Below are 16,312 nucleotides of genomic sequence, written 5' to 3'. Positions count from 1 at the left end.
CCCTCATGTATTGCTTCTTCTATACACAGGCACTCTTCAAAGTGCTCTGTCTGTATTGACTCATCTAATCTTATCAGAACCTGATGCCGTGGGTACTAGGGTATTTAAATAACCATCTGATTTTTTTTTAAAATCATTTATTTATTTATTTTTAGAGCTAGTGGTTAACTCTAGTTCACTGCCAGAAAGCAAACATCTGAAGCTCTCTTGTTCATATCCCAGGCTCCTGAAACAAGTAGGTGCTCTCAGAATATGGGAAGGAATAAACTGCTCACCATGGGACTGTTTTCTAGTTCTCATCGTTTTTTTTGTCCATGCCATGTGGCATGCAGGAATTTCCCTGACCAGGGATCGAACCTGGGCCCCCTGCAGTGGAAGGCTGGAGTCTTAACCGCTGGACTGCGTAAGCTAAGCAACTCCTGGGTGTCTCGGTGCTCTCACTGGGAAAATGGAATCACGTTCATCTCAGATGTCTCTAAGATTTTTTTGCGGACATTAAGTGAGGTAATCAGTATAAAGTACTTCTCACGGTGCCTGACCTATTGGAAATGCTCAGTAAATGTTGTTATCTGTGCACATCACTAAACCAAGTGAACGTGTTAATTGCTCAGTGGTGTCCGACTCTTCGCCACCCCGTGGACTCTAGCCTGCCAGGCTCTTCTGTCCATGGGATTTCCTAGGCAAGAATACTGGAGTGGGTTGCCATTTCCTCCTCCAGGGGAAAACTCTGAGACCCAGAGATAGAACCCAGGTCTCCAGCATTGCAGGCAGATTCTTTACCATCTGAGGCACCAGGGAAGCCTAAGCAAAAATCAAACAGAAAGTGGCACTCGAAGAGACGCAGGTCCTGTTAGTTTTCATCCTTTTTAAACAGAAGTCTGTTCATGGTTAGAATTCATCTCTATGTTGTCTTTTTATGTTTATACTTATTCCTGTATCCTTAGCACCTAATACATGGCCTGAAACACAACAGAGGCTCAGCATCTGTTCCTGTGTTGGGGAGGAAGGCACACAGGACTGCCCTCAAAAGGTCTCATCCTTTTGCTTTCCCCTCGAGCAGAGTGAGCGCCCTGCCTCTCAGCCCTTGGCTGTCTTTCTCCACTGAGTATGTTTCCATTTTCCACCCACTCCCTCCTGCCCGGCTGTGACTGGTTCTCTCTGCCCGCTGCGTGCCCAGAGAGAGGAAGTGGTTAGACTGGACAGGAGGAGGTGCTGCCAGCCTGGGAGCCCCTGGGAAGGGCCCGCTAGGCACCTCTGCAAGGGTGTCTGTGAGCATCACCACCCTGATGGTCACAGCTACAGCCCAGCACTGCCTGGGGTGGAGAGTAGGGCAACGCGGCCTCTGAGAGTCCTCTCGAAGGCTGACCCACGATTTCACCTGGAAGAAAGTGAACCTCTTATGTTGTATTATACGTCCACATATGAAGCAGCAAGTGATCACATTAAGTACTGAGCTCCTGTGGATAGATGCTATTAATAGACATTCATTAAACGCCCAAAACATATTAGACATTGTACCAAAACAAAGAATCAGGTAAGGTCTCTGTTATCATACAGTCTCTTCCCAGGGAGCAGAGAAGCTAAATTCATTGAGTTGGTGATAAAAAAAAAAAAAAAAAAAATCACAAGTAAAGGACATAAATGCACTCAGGGTTCTGACCCTTTAGAAAGAATTTCTTACATGTTTCCTTTATATGTCATAGTTTTATATATAGAATGTGGCATTCACCATCCTGAAAGGATCCGTGAGCAGTAGCCCCAAACCGTCGCAGACAGGAAAATTATAATGGGCCATTTCATTTGACCTTCCTGAGTCTTGGTCTCTTTATGTGAAAAATGAGGCAGGAGCAGTTAATGCTCAGGACAGGGCTGATGGCAGCCAGCACGCACCTGTGTGATGACTGCGGCTGCTGAAATGTGGAAGCATTTCCGTGTTGGATGCTGCGTGGCCCCTGAACCCTTCTGCTGCTCTTGGACACCACAGCCACCCCACGTGGAGCTTCCTGGGACCCTCCACAGTCAGGCTGTGTATGGATCATCCAGGAGCTTTGGGAGAAGCAGGAAACAAGTCTGAAAGGGGGAGGCTGAAGAGAGATTAAAGAAGGACTCAGATAGAGTCACATGTTTGGCATTAAGGACAAGCCTCAGGGGATGGAGAGACATCACAGCCCCAGGGACAGTGGGAAGCTCCGGCAATCCTTCAGCCTGAAAGGTCAAGGGCGTGGAGTGCTTATGAGAATTTGGGTAGATCTGTCACCATGGAGACGGCTGCCAGGTGGGAGCTGAGGCCTGAATTCTTGGAGGCACTTAGTCTGTGCCAACTGCAGCCAGTGGGAAGGGGCCCAGGAATGAAAACCCCAACCACTCCCTCCCCTCCTTTCTGGATTCCTCCAGGTGGACCCAGGAGCCACCTCTAGCCTGAGCTGGGCAGCAGGGGTCATCACTGAGGTGAGCAGTAAAGGCCAGCCTTCTGGGTGCAGAGCATGGGGGAGCAGGAAGGGGCTTCTTTCAGAGGGACAGAAGGAAGATACTCAAGCTAAGCACCCAAGGCCTGGCAGAGCAGGGTGGCCCAGGCCAGGGCCTGTTGACTGGAGGCTCTTCTGTGTCCCTGGACAGCAAATAGAATGGATTCATTTCCTGGGGCACCAGGTTCTGACTGAAGCACAATGTCTTAGAATGACACACTCTCTTTCCCATTTTGCTGCTGCTGCTGCTGCTAAGTCGCTTCAGTGGTGTCCGACTCTGTGCGGCCCCATAGACGGCAGCCCACCAGGCTCCCCCGTCCCTGGGATTCTCCAGGCAAGAACACGGGAGTGGGTTGCCATGTCCTTCTCCAATGCATGAAAGTGAAAAGTGAAAGTAAAGTCGCTCAGTCGTGTCCGACTCTTCGCGACCCCATGGACTGCAGCCCACCAGGCTCCTCCATCGATAGGGTTTTCCAGGCAAGAGTACTGGAGTGGGGTGCCATTGCCTTCTCTGCTGTTTTGCATTAGTTTCCATTCTATTTTCATCCCATTAGAACTAACTACTCTAATCAGGAGGAGAGAGGCAAGTTCTGGCAAAGGAAGAAAGCAGAAACTAGCTTCTTCAGCAGTCAGGGTAGTGAGCCTTTAAGCAGCAGCCAATTGGACAGTGACCCACGGGACAGCCAGCCCAGCTCCAGGGCAGAGGTCACACCTGTGTTTGCAGCCAGAGTTTCGCAGCAGTGAGCTGAGTGCATTCATCTCCGTGTCCTCGCCCTCTGTCGCCTTTGTGGAAGTGCATTCGGGAAAGGAAAAAAGGGAGCAATGCCCGGGTCTCAGCCATCTCTTGTTTCTTCTCACTCGAGAAAGATCTAACTGTGCTGTTCATTTTCAGCTTGGAGTTTCCCACATGTGGGTTCCCTGCTGGAAGGCCTTATACTCTTGTTGTCCAAATCCTGTCTTCCTGCCCTGACTCAGTGAATTGCCGTGGCCCTCCCAACCACCCTCTCCCCACTACTGTCCCAGTCTCCTTTGAATACCCGCCCTCCTTAGAATCTGTGCAACATCATTTGGGCTATCCTGACACTCTGCTATTTTTTATTCTTTTTCATCTTTATTTAATATGGGAGTATAGTTGATTACAATGTTGTGTGAATTTCAGGTGCACAACTAAGTGATTCAGTTTTACATACATATGCATCTATACATATTCCCTGTGCTATATAATAGGTCCCTGTTGGTTATCTATTTTACTGTATAGTAGTGCGTACGTACAGGTCCATTCCAAACTTCCCAACTATCCCTCACCCCACACCGTTCCTCCCTGGTAACTGTATGTTTCTTCTCTAAGTCTGTGACTCTGTTTTTGCTTTGTAAATAAGCTCATTTGCATATTTTTGGATTTCACATATAAGTAATATCATACGTTATTTGTCTTTCTCTGTCTGACCTACTTCCCTTAGTATGATAATCTCTAGGTCCATCCATGTTGCTGCAAACGACATTATTTTGTTATTTTTATGCCTGAGTAGTATTCCATTGCGTATATGTACCATATCTTTTATATTCATTGATGGACCATTGATGGACATCTAGTTTGCTTCCATGACTTGGCTATTGTAAGTAGTGGTGCCATGAGCATTGGGGTGCATGTATCGTTTTGAACTACATTACCTTTAAAATAAATCTCTGCTGTGCATCAGTGCTGTAATGAGGAGACTACCTTGAGGTCAGGCCCGTGAGCAGACTCCCAGATCTCCGGAGACCGCGGTGCGGTTCCTAGGGGAAAGTGAAGCCTGCTGACCAACTGGCCCAGGCTACCCAGATGCAAAACCACCTACACCCTAGATGCCTGGAGCCTTGCCCTCTCACTGACCAAGTAGAAGCCATTTGTCCTGCAGTTTCCTTTCTCCGGATGAGGCTGGAAGAGGATGTTATAGTGCAGGGTCTCTCTGTGCAGCCCACCTCTGCTCAACCCAGGACAGCCTGGAATGGTGAGCATGGGGTGCGGGCCTCCCACACCCTAACTCCCAAGGACGACCCCCCAGTTTGTCATATATCTCACCATGTCCATGCTGTAGGGAACACACATGTCTAGAGGAACCAAGCTTCTCTGTGCTTACTGCCTTTCTAGTATTAGGCGGATGGAACTCTAACCCTCACAAAAGCAGCTCAGAGCAGAGAGGCGCTCTCCTGTCAATTTCAGTTTAACCAGGTGTTGCTTTGACGCTGTCAGTTGCCTCCACCAGACTCTCTTTGCTTAGCAACAGCCTTGGCTTTTCATAACAGCTTCTCCCTAAGCCTCCGCAGTAACTCCGGAGCTGCCAGCGGGGTTAAAGCCTCTTGGATTTAAATGGAATCGAAGGTAAAATCTCCCAGAGGTCCTGGGCTCCTGGAGGGTCTTAGAGCCTCTGGCATTATAGCTCTGTTAATGTCTGGGCTGCTAATCCTGTTTAACATAAAGGGTTGGTCCCCACATCATATCCATGGGGCTTAGCCACCTGCTCTGAATCACCAGAGCCTGCTTCACCACAGAGAATGTTTTCTGGCCATATCACTGCTAGTTCTCAATTCATCTTAGCAGAGGGGGATGTCCAAGAAAGTCCTCTCGGGTCCCTAGAAGATGGGAAGCAGGAAGAGTGAGGATTGGCAGTATCATCTTGCTCTGAGCTTTAGTTCCCAGAGATCCTGAGGTTATTTGAAGGAATTTTCCAAAGCCTGAAGCTTTTTACTGCACCTGGGTTGGCCTGGAATCTCCAGGAACAGGGCCACATGTGGACTTGAATGGTGAGATTGTTTTAGCATCCCTGTTGCAGAAAAACACAGGGCCAGCAGAAGCCATGCAGGCAGTGTGCTCCATCCACAGCTCAATGGCACATTTCTTGCATAGACTGGAGGCGAGGACACCACAGACTGGATCAGGGAAGTGGGCCTGGATTTCTAGGGCCCAGATGGACGGTCTAATCTGCTCTGAAGTCTACAATGTTCCCAGCTTCAGTGTCCTAGCACACAGAGAACACATGTGTGTCTGTGCATGACATCCCGGGGTACATGGAGAGAGCTGGTCACAGATGGCCCTGAGTCAGGGGCCGTGCCACTCAGGCTCTGCCCTGTGGGTCTTCTTTAAGCCCCTGGTCTTTGTCAGGAAGCAACAGTTAGAACTGGACATGGAACAACAGACTGGTTCCAAATAAGAAAAGGAGTACGTCAAGGCTGTATATTGCCATCCTGCTTATTTAACTTATATGAAGAGTATATTATGAGAAATGCCGGGCTGGATAAAGCACAAGCTGGAATCAAGATTGCCAGGAAAAATATCAATAACCTCAGATATGCAGATGACACCACCCTTAGGGCAGAAAGTGAAGAAGAACTAAAGAGCCTCTTGATGAAAGTGAAAGAGGAGAGTGAAAAAGTTGGCTTAAAGCTCAACATTCAGAAGATTAAGATCATGGCATCCGGTCCCATCACTTCATGGCAGATAGATGGGGAAAGAGTGGAAACAGTGGTTGACTTTATTTTCCTGGGCTCCAAAATCACTGCAGATGGTGATTGCAGCCATGAAATTAAAATACTCTTACTCCTTGGAAGGAAAGTTATGACCAACCTAGACAGCATATTAAAAAGCAGAGATATTACTTTGCCAACAAAGATCCATTTAGTCAAGGCTATGGTTTTTCCAGTGGTCATGTATGGATGTGAGAGTTGGACTATAAAGAAAGCTGAATGACAAAGAATTGATGCTTTTGAACTGTGACATTGAAGAAGACTCTTGAGAGTCCCTTGGACTGCAAGGAGATCCAACCAGTCCATCCTAAAGGAAACTAATGTTGAACCTGAAACTCCAATACTTTGGCCACCTGATGCAAAGAGCTGACTCATTTGAAAAGACCCTGATTCTGGGAAAGATTGAGGGTGGGAGGAGAAGAGGACGACAGAGGATGAGATGGTTAGATGGCATCACTGACTCAATGGACATGAGTTTGAGTAAACTCTGGGAGGTGGCGATGGACAGGGAGGCCTGGCATGCTACAGTCCATGGGGTTGCAAAGAGTCAGACAGGACTGAGTGACTGGACTGAACTGGTGTTTGTAGGTAGGGTCATGGAACACGTGTTAGTGGTTCTTGTCTGCAATCAAGGGCTCATTCCCACCTAAGAAGACAATTCCCCGTTTGTTGAGACCTTTGATGTCTCTTTGGGTAATTCATGTCTTTGGGTCCAAAGTAGGCATTTCAGAGCCCAAAGGATGAGAGAGATGCAAACAATGAAGAAGGTGCAGAGTGTGAAAGGCTGGTCTTCCCTTCCATAGTGATGGAGAACTTTAAATAAGATTTGCTAAGATAGAGTAGGTGAAAGGACTTTGTAAACTGCAAAGAATAAATGATTTTTATTTTCAATACTGTGACTGGTGCAGGATTTTCCAGGCAGTTATTCTTAGTATGCTGCAAACCCCTAAGTGTCCAGTCCAAATCGGCCACTTAAAATAATGAATAAAATACAGACAAACAAATAGAAACGAGAGTGTTACCTGTACCTGGTGGGAATTTCATTTTCTTCTAATACAAGAAAACATCGGGCTGTGTTTAGAAGTGTGACTCACAGAGAATAATAACCATGGTGGCTTAAATTAAGGCCATCTAGTTCAAACCATCTAGAAAGATGGAAAATGGCATCAGTTTAATGCCTTAAAAAAAATCTCACAATAGCATTTTGGAAGAAACATTTGAGTATAAAAATTCTTAATAGTCATCAAGAAATGTTAAGCCAAGAGGGGTACTCTAATATAACTTGCCCGTAAGTTCTTTTTTGATAAATACATTAACATGTAATTAATTATGTGAGTGCTAGCGTGCCAAGTTGTATCCAACTTTTTGCAACTTCATGGACTGTACCCCGCCTGACTCTGTCTGTCCATGGGATTCTCCAAGCAAGAATACTGGAGTGAGTTGCCATGCCCTCCTCCAGGGGATCTTCCATACCCAGGGATCAAACCTGTGTCTCTCACATCTCCTGCATTGGCAGGTGGGTTCTTTACCACTAATCCCACCTGGGACATCCAACTGATGGTAATAAAAATAGTTTATAGATCTCAGTATTCAGTGTGCTGAGTATGTGCGCTGCTCTCCTGGGGGCAAGGACGAGAGCAGAGATGCTGGTCCTCCTGTTCCCATCCGTTCCTTTGTTAGTTTATGTGCCGCAGGAAGGAAAAGATGCCAACTAAGCTATGACATGCCGCTCAGTGCAAGACACATCTTCGAAGAGTTCAGTGTGAATCTCAGAACTGAATTCAAGCGGTATTCACGGAAGCCCAGATAGCTCAGAGACGGAAGGTGCAGGTTCCAGCGTCAGGCCCCCTGGTGACCATCCTGGCTTCACCTCTAGTGACCCTGTGCCTCCTTATGTCTGAACACAGGGGTCTGAAAACCAGAGTCAGAGAAGTGTCCCAAGGGTGGGTTGTCCGAATCCACAAAATAAAATGAATTGAAAGCTACCATGGGTTGTGAAATGCTGGGTGTTGCGTGTGTATGTGTATAATAATGTTATTATGGACTCTCTCACCCACCAGACTGGAAACATCTCCAGAGCAGGAATGGCTTCATCTGCACTTCACTCCATCCCCAATACCTAGCACGGTGTCAGGAACATATTAGGTCCTGAATAAACAATGAGGTAGTGTATACATGGGTATCTTATCCAGTTCCAATGTAACTGCTTTTCACTGAGGCAATGCATTGATTTCTAGAAAGGTGCCTGTTTATTTTCAGGAACACGTGCACCAGAAAGAAGATAACATGATTCAGAAATGTAAGGAAAACAATGGGACTGAAAGAAGTTGTTACATAAGTTTAGATTCAGTAAGAAAAACAAACGTCTACTGAATTCCTTTTTCAAATCTCTGCAGAGACCTAATATTCTGAAAGGGATTTGTAAGTTCTCTTGTGATGTAAGGGTTGAAGTGGAAACTTTCACTGAGCCTGTGCTGGTTATCTCTCACACCAGGAACCACAGAACGACTGGCCATCTGAAGTTTAATATGACCTTCTCGTTCCCTTAAGGAACATGCCCAGCTTTTTTTTTTTTTTTTTAATTTAATTTAATTTTTTTTTGTTTGTTTGCTGATTCTTGCTCTAAGGCAAGGAGAGCCTTTTTAAAAAATGTGGACCAGTTTTACAAGTCTTTATTGAATTTGTTACAACATCGCTTCTGTTTATGTTTTGGTTTTTCCGGCCACAGGGTACGTGTGACCTTAGCTCCCCGACCAGGGATTAAACCTTCACGCCCTGCACTAGAAGGTGAAATCTTAACCACTGGACCACCAGGGAAGTCCCAGTCCCCAGCTTTATTGAGCTATAATTGACAAATAACAATGTGCAAATTTAAGGATTACAATGTGATAATGGGTTACACTTATCTATTAACCAAATGAGGAACACAGTAGGGTTAGTTAGCATCTCCATCATGTCACACAATTTCCAACTTTCAAGGATAAGACTCTGATGAAGAATCAAGTATAAAAGACAGTATTGTTACTTACAGTCACCACACTGTGCATTAAATTCCCCAAACTTGCTCATTATATTACCTCCGGGAATTTGTACTTAAAATATAAAAAAAAAAAAAACTTTTTATTTTGTATTGGGATATAGCTGGTTAACAATGCAGTGATAGTTTCAAGGGAACAGCTAAGGGACTCAGCCATACGTATTTATGTATGCATCCTTCCCCAGACTGGGAGCCTGTATCTCTGACCAACATCCCCTTTATCTCATCCACTGGCACCTGGAAACCACCGTTTTACTCTCCGTCTGTGTGAGTTAGGCTTTGTTAGATTCCACATTTAGGTGATATTGTACAGCATTTGTCTTTCTCTGCTGACTTATTTCACTTAGCATATTTTTTCATATTTATTTATTTACTTCATTTGACTGTGCTGGGTCTTAGGCAGGACCTTTAGATGTGGCATGCGAACCGTTAGTTGTGGCATGTGGGATCTAGTTCCCTGACCAGGGACTGAACCTGGGTCCCCTGCATTGGGACCTCAGAGTCTTAACCACTGGACCACCAGGGAAGTCCCTTGGCTTAGCACAATGCCCTCAAGGTCCAATCATGGTGTCACAGATGACTGGATTTTCTTATTTCAAGTGGTGAATTGTATATAAATTTATATATATATATATACATATTTATGCAAACACACTATATATTATACATTGCATATATATGATATGGACTTCCCTGATGGCTCAGACGGTAAAGAATCCTCCAGCAATGCGGGAGACCTGGGTTTGACCCCTGGGTTGGGAAGATCCTCTGGAGGAGGGCATGGCAACACGCTCCAGTATTCTTGCCTGGAGAATCCCTATGGACAGAGGAGCCTGGTGGACTACAGTCCATCCATGGGGTAGCAGAGAGTCAGACATGACTGAGTGACTATGCACAGCACATATATGATATATATACAACATGCATATCACATCGTTTTTTATCCATTCATCCATAGAGGAACACTGCGGTTGTTTCCATGTCTTGGCTATTGTGAATAATACTGTGATGAACACAGTGGTACAGACATGTCTTCAGCATTCTGATTTCATTCCTTTGGATGTATGCCAACAAGGACTATTGCAGGACTGTATGGTAGTTACATTTCCAATTTTTTGAGGAACCCCCAAACTGTTACTTCATTGTGACTGCACCGGTTTATATTCCTCCCAGCAGATCATAAGGGTTTCCTCTCCCCACATCCTTGCCCATACTTGTTCTCTTATCTTTTGCTAACACCCATCCTAACATGTGTGAGGTGATTCTCAGTGTGGGTTCCATTTGCATTTCCCAGATGATTAATTATACTGAGCATATTTGCATGTACATGTTGGCCATTTGTATGTCTTCTTTGTAAAATTGTCTATTTGGTTCCTCTTCTCATTTTTAAAAATCAGGTAATTTTTGTCTGCGATTGAGTTGTATATATTCCTAATACGTTTTAAAGCCTTATCAGATACATGGTTTGCAATTTTTTCTCCTATTCTGTGAGCTACATTTTCATTTTGTTGATTATTTCTTTCTTCTATTGAAGTATAGTTGATTAAATGTCATGTGAGTTTCAAGTGTGATCCAGTTATATGTATGTATATGAAAAATATATATACATATATATTCTTTTTCAGATTTCCCTTCTAGATTATTATAAAATATTGAATACAATTTCCTGTGCTATATACTAGGTCCTGTTGGTTATCTATTTTATATATAGTGCTGACAATTTTTTTTGCAGATTTTTAGCTTTGGAACATCATCTCACTTATTTACATTTGCTTTTCTTGCTTGTGTTTTTGGTGATATATCCAAAAAATTGTTGCCAAAACCAATGTGAGCAGCTTCCTTAAAACAGTTATTTGAATTATTGGGAAGATTGCAGATTCCATGTCTTGGGGGTGGGTCACTGGAGGATTATCATGATCATTTAGTGGGGTCATGTGTGCTTGATTTTTTACACCCCTTGAAGCTTTGCATTGCTAACTTCACATTTAAAGTGGCAGTCACTTCCTCCTGTCTTTACTGAGTGACTCTGGGAGAGAAATGCCTGGCCCTGCTTTGCACACTGAGGCTAAGACCTTCTGCAGGTATGACTGTCCCATGCTCTTTGCTTTCTCATGGGGCAGAATTCCTCAGCTTATATGCTTTCCCTTGATTCTGCAAAGTCTAGCTGTGACACCTCTCTTTGACTTTCCCATGGGTGACCCTAAAGCTCAAGTTTCCTCTGGAACACGGATGAGAGGGACTGGACCCAATTCACGGACCACTGCAGGGCTCATGGCCAGGACTGAGATCTATGTGCCTAACACACAATGCATGAGTGGGCAAGTCTCCTCCAAGCCCCTGGGCATATAACTTCATGCGGGAACATTTTTCCATGGATAGATGCTGAGCCATTGTCCTGGAGATGGGGAGATAAGATAAATATGTCTTATCTGCCATGTTGCTGACATCATTCCTCAAGGAACTTTTGAAAGGATGGAACTTGGAGTTCTTTGCTCTGTTCATGTGGCTAATCTGGGTTATTCATTAGGTGGCTGAGGCTGAATAAAAGTGCCTGAGTACAGACAACTTTCCTGCTAACCTAGTGCCTGGGGTCCACCAGTGCAACTTACCACAAAGAACAGCCTCCGAGGCCAGCCAAGCCCTTGACAATGATCTGGGCTGATGTGGATGCACTTCAGGGCAATGCACCCTCCTGGGGGGTTGCCCAAACCAACCACATTTCCTTCTTCAAAGTCATACTTTGAACCCCTAGTGTAAACAAAGGGGTCTTAGGACAACGCTGTGGACAGAGCACTTTCTGATTTTTGAAATTGATCCTCCTCAGATAGCTTACTTCTTAGGTTTTTACTGCAAAGGTGGGCTGCACCAGAAGAAGCAAATGGGAGAAAGAAAAGGCAATAAAAGGAAATACATAGAAAAATGCTACTAAAAGAGTTGTGGGTGGTCTAGGGGGGTGGGTTATTTAGTTGGAAAGACTTTTTCATCAAAGGTTCAGGGATGTGCCTCAACATGGCTTGTATCTGTTAATGGAAACAGTCCGAGCTTCTATTCACAAATTCCAGTCTGATCCCCAGGGTCCTGGCGCTCAGGTCATCCTATTCCCTGGACTCTGCCTGATTGATTATTCTTTTATACTTTTGAAGACAAGGAATGATGAGGCATTAATATAGATGCTCTGAGTGTGCCAACGTTTTGGAAAAATGATTCTATATGTGGCTGTAAAAAAAGACATGTATTAATGCAAAAATGATCAGGAGGCCACGGTGTCTGAAGTATTTGTAAAACAGTGGTATTGAGGTTCATGAGAGAAGTGGCAGCAAACAGGTTGTAATGAATTTACTGCCCTTGCGCCGCTGTGATCGAGGGCGATTACTTCTGACTAGTGAATTACACTACGGAATATTGATTTCCTTGTTCAGAGCCAGCGCTGGGCAAATGGTTTGCCTGACCCTCTCATACACGTGCTGTGCTTACATTGGCTCAATCGCATGCTTAGCAGATGATGTTTTACCCTTGGAGGCGGGCATCCCCTGTCCAGAACATGGGGAAGAAATGCCAACGCGAGGGATGAACTATCCTGACATTTCAGAACCCTAACACATGAGTGTTTGGTGAATTAAGCAAGCTTTCTTGAGTAAAATGTTCTGACTACCTTAGGCCTAACAGAAAACAACCACCACAACAAAACAGTGTTGATTTAATTTCCTTGGCTCACTGTGGGCTATGAGCTGTTAGGTGTAACGGAAGAGTCAAAATCACAAAATCACTCCCTATTACAAATAACAGCACAAGCAGGTTTGCCTTTCCCTACAGTGGTCAGACCTACACTGAGGAGAGGCAGAAAGTCTGGAAGCAAAGAGCTGGAGCAGTCAGAGCCCCATGTGTTTGAGTCCCCATTCCTAAAGAACTGGCTCTAACCTATGGGCAGCTCCCTGGGCGATTCCAGAAGGGTTCAGCTTTTTGCTTTGTCTTTTTAATTGTTTACTTTGTTACATGTCAAAGCATGTTGAACACAACTCTTCTCAAGTATATTTGAGAAATTTAAGCACCTTAGAAGTAAATCCAGGGTGAAACTTCATTAACAGGTTGTCTCTTTTAAAGGTTTCCTTGATGTGGGCCATGTTTAAAGTCTCCATTGAATTTGTTACAGTATTGCTTCTGTTTTGGTTTTTTGGCCAGGAGGCAAGTGGGATCTGGCTCCCTGACCAGGGATGGAACCCACATGTCCTGCATTGGAAGGGGAAGTCTTAACCCCTGGACCACCAGGAAGCCCCACAGTAGGGTTTTTTTTTTTTAAACAAGGAATTCACTGGTGAGTTTGAAATAGCTTACACAGCATTCGAAACTCTCTAGAGCATTCTGTGCATTGGTACCTTTTTGGGGTTTCTTCTCTTGAGAGCATGTCTTTGTTTCCTCTTCTGACTTTCAGAAAGTAGACTCACAACCAAAGGTATGAGAATGGCAGGCTTTCTTCCCATCTCATGTCATCCCAACAGAAGGAGGTCCTTCCCCGGTGAGTGGGGAAGAGGTGTTTCTTACACAGCACCACAAGGCTGACGGCGGTCCAAAGGTGCTGTCTTGGCTTCCGCCGTGGCCTTGTCTTAGTTCTGGAAACAGATGTGAGCTATGTGAGGATACAGAAAGAGGCTGAGGATTTCAGACCCCGGGATGACTCCTGACAGCAGCTCGGCCAACGTTCATTTTCCCGCTTGGAAAATCAAGGCCCTGGAAGGTACGATGTGCATCCCACAGCAAACCCAAGGCTGTGTCTGGACCAGAAGGCATCTTTTGTCTGCTTGTGTCATATTCTATTTACTCCACCTATACCCATTCCTCAAAGAAATGAGGGGAAATTGGCAAGCAATCCACATGCCCCTTTCAATATGCAAACCCTGATTGTATGTCATCAAGCGCCTGTCGAGGAGCGGAGCTCACCGTGATGGGGGAGCCAGGAGGCAGGGCCTCACCTCTGAGCCCCAGGATTTCCGCAGCACAGAACACTCCTGACATCTGTATGGTAGGCTTCTTCCCGTGTACAGAAACGATAAGTTTGGTCTTTTGGATTTCTTCTCTATTTCATCTTTTCATTTCCATCATTCTTGTTCTTTAAACTATAATATGGGCATTTAGAGAAAAGATTTTGTATTTACCAGATGACGACCATTGCCATATGTTTCAGTTCCTGTCTGCCTCCCTTTCTGAGGGGTCCAGGACAAACGAGAACTGCCGGTGTGAGTGAACAGAACGACATGGCGATAGCTGGAACAGGTGACAGGGCGGACCACCCACTCCGCTTTCCCCCGCTGTCTCCGCCATCCTTCCCAGGGAACGAAAGGACCCCTCGCCCACACGTGAGCCTGCGCGCTCCTCCCCTTGACAGAGCACAAGAGGTGTGACTCCACTTGGCCCTCCCTTCAACTCTACAACCCAAAGAAGCTTGGTCCGAGCTTGGCCCACGGTCTTTACATCCTGCTGCTCTTCACAGAGGATTTAAAAATGAAACAGAAGGTCTAGGGTATGAGAAGAAAGGTGTAGGGAGTGCAGTGAGCTGAGAATTGAGCTCACGATACACAAATATTTCAAATGAGATCTGCAGCAATGTTTCTCCTGAGGAGAATACTTGTCAGGAGGATGTGATGTGATCATTAAAAACCTTATCTGGAGACCTTCTTTTCATTATTATTTCCTGCTATTTTAAAGATGAATCTTGGGAATAACAGATGTCATCTGTTTGGAAGAATTAAGTAATTACAGTAAACACCACACACGTGCATGGGTACATATGTGCACATGTGTGCACGCACGCACACACATACACACTTAGTGGGAACTCTGAGAGTTTTGTCTAGTCCCAGTATAGTTTCCTTCTGCAGACTTTAAGATATACGGCAGTTTATTTCCCCCTTGTTTTCCTTGTGTCATATAGAAAACAAAACTGAACAACAGCTTGGGGCTAAAATCATTTCTCGTCCCAGAAAAAGCCACTGTCTTTTATTAGAAAACATTCCCTTCCAACTGCTATGATGTCCATCCCTCAAATTCTCCTCGAGGAACCACTTCAAAAGTCTGCAAATCTTGCAGCTCTGATGGTGTGTTTTCCCTTCCTATGAGCCATTCTGGGAACAAAGACAATGCACTGGCTATAAAATTGCCCAGAGTCACACCTTCAATTGTCATTTATATACAAAAAAAGCAACTTTCCAAAAATGTTTCTTATAAATATCTTATTAAAATCCAAAAATACTTGATTATTTCATTTTAAAGAGAGAAAAAAAATAGCAATCTTCCATCATGACACTTTATACATAAGAAACAGAAAAGGAGCCTAACTAAAGGATTCTAGCCTAGCTAGAATCTGAACTAAAACCTAGTTCTACTGATTAACAATTCAGTTCCTTCCCAAAATACTATGCTGATATTCAGAAATTCCAAAAATCAGATTCATTGGAAGCCAGGTAAATGGACAGCTATAGCCAACTTACACTTCTAGGAAGTTCTAATCCAGTAGATATTCTGGCAGAGGAATACCTCATTTTCAAATAATGTTAATGAGCCCTAAAGAATGGAAATCAACTCACACACTCACGTAATATGCTAGAAGCAAGTATCTAGGTGATTTGCAGGCTTGCATGAAGGTAAAATCAACATGCAAACAACTAAAGCCAAACCATGCTTCCTACATAAAGGCTCATGGCCCCCATGCACCAAATACACACTGTAAGAAATAACCTTCACTTAATGCTCAGAAATTAGGAGTAGTCTTTTTGCAGAAAGCCAGGTTGTTCTCGTCCCATGATATGGACCTGCTGCGAGAAGATGGGAGTTGTGGGAGGCGCATGAGGATGAAGGGGCAGAGATTTCAGATCTCTGTTACTCATACATCACAGCGATATTGACTTGCATGTATTGTCTTGGAGGAAGACGGAGTTGGGCACTCATGGAAATATGGCTGGAATTAAGAGCCGAGAGGGGTGAGCACCCATGCTCTTGGACAGCCTGACTCGGCCACAACGGGAATGACAAAGGAGATGCTTCCATGGAGCAAGCCCAAGGAGTAAGCTCTCAACCAAATTAGTTCTGGGGTTTGGTTTAAGATAAATGTTAAGGGACTTCCCTGGTGGTCCAGTGGCTAAGACCCTGTGCTCCCAATGCAGGGTGCCTAGGTTCCATCCCTGGTCAGGGAACTAGATTCCACATGCTGCAGTAAAAGGAGAGTGCATGCTACAACTAAGACCCAGTGGAACGAAATAAATGTTTAAAAAAATTAAAAAAATAAACATTAAAAAATGCTTGAGAGGGGTAGTAT

The sequence above is a fragment of the Cervus elaphus genome, chromosome 2 (genome assembly GCF_910594005.1).
Source record: "Cervus elaphus chromosome 2, mCerEla1.1, whole genome shotgun sequence".
Taxonomy (NCBI): Eukaryota; Metazoa; Chordata; class Mammalia; order Artiodactyla; family Cervidae; genus Cervus; species Cervus elaphus.
This window is presented reverse-complemented; position numbering follows the sequence as displayed.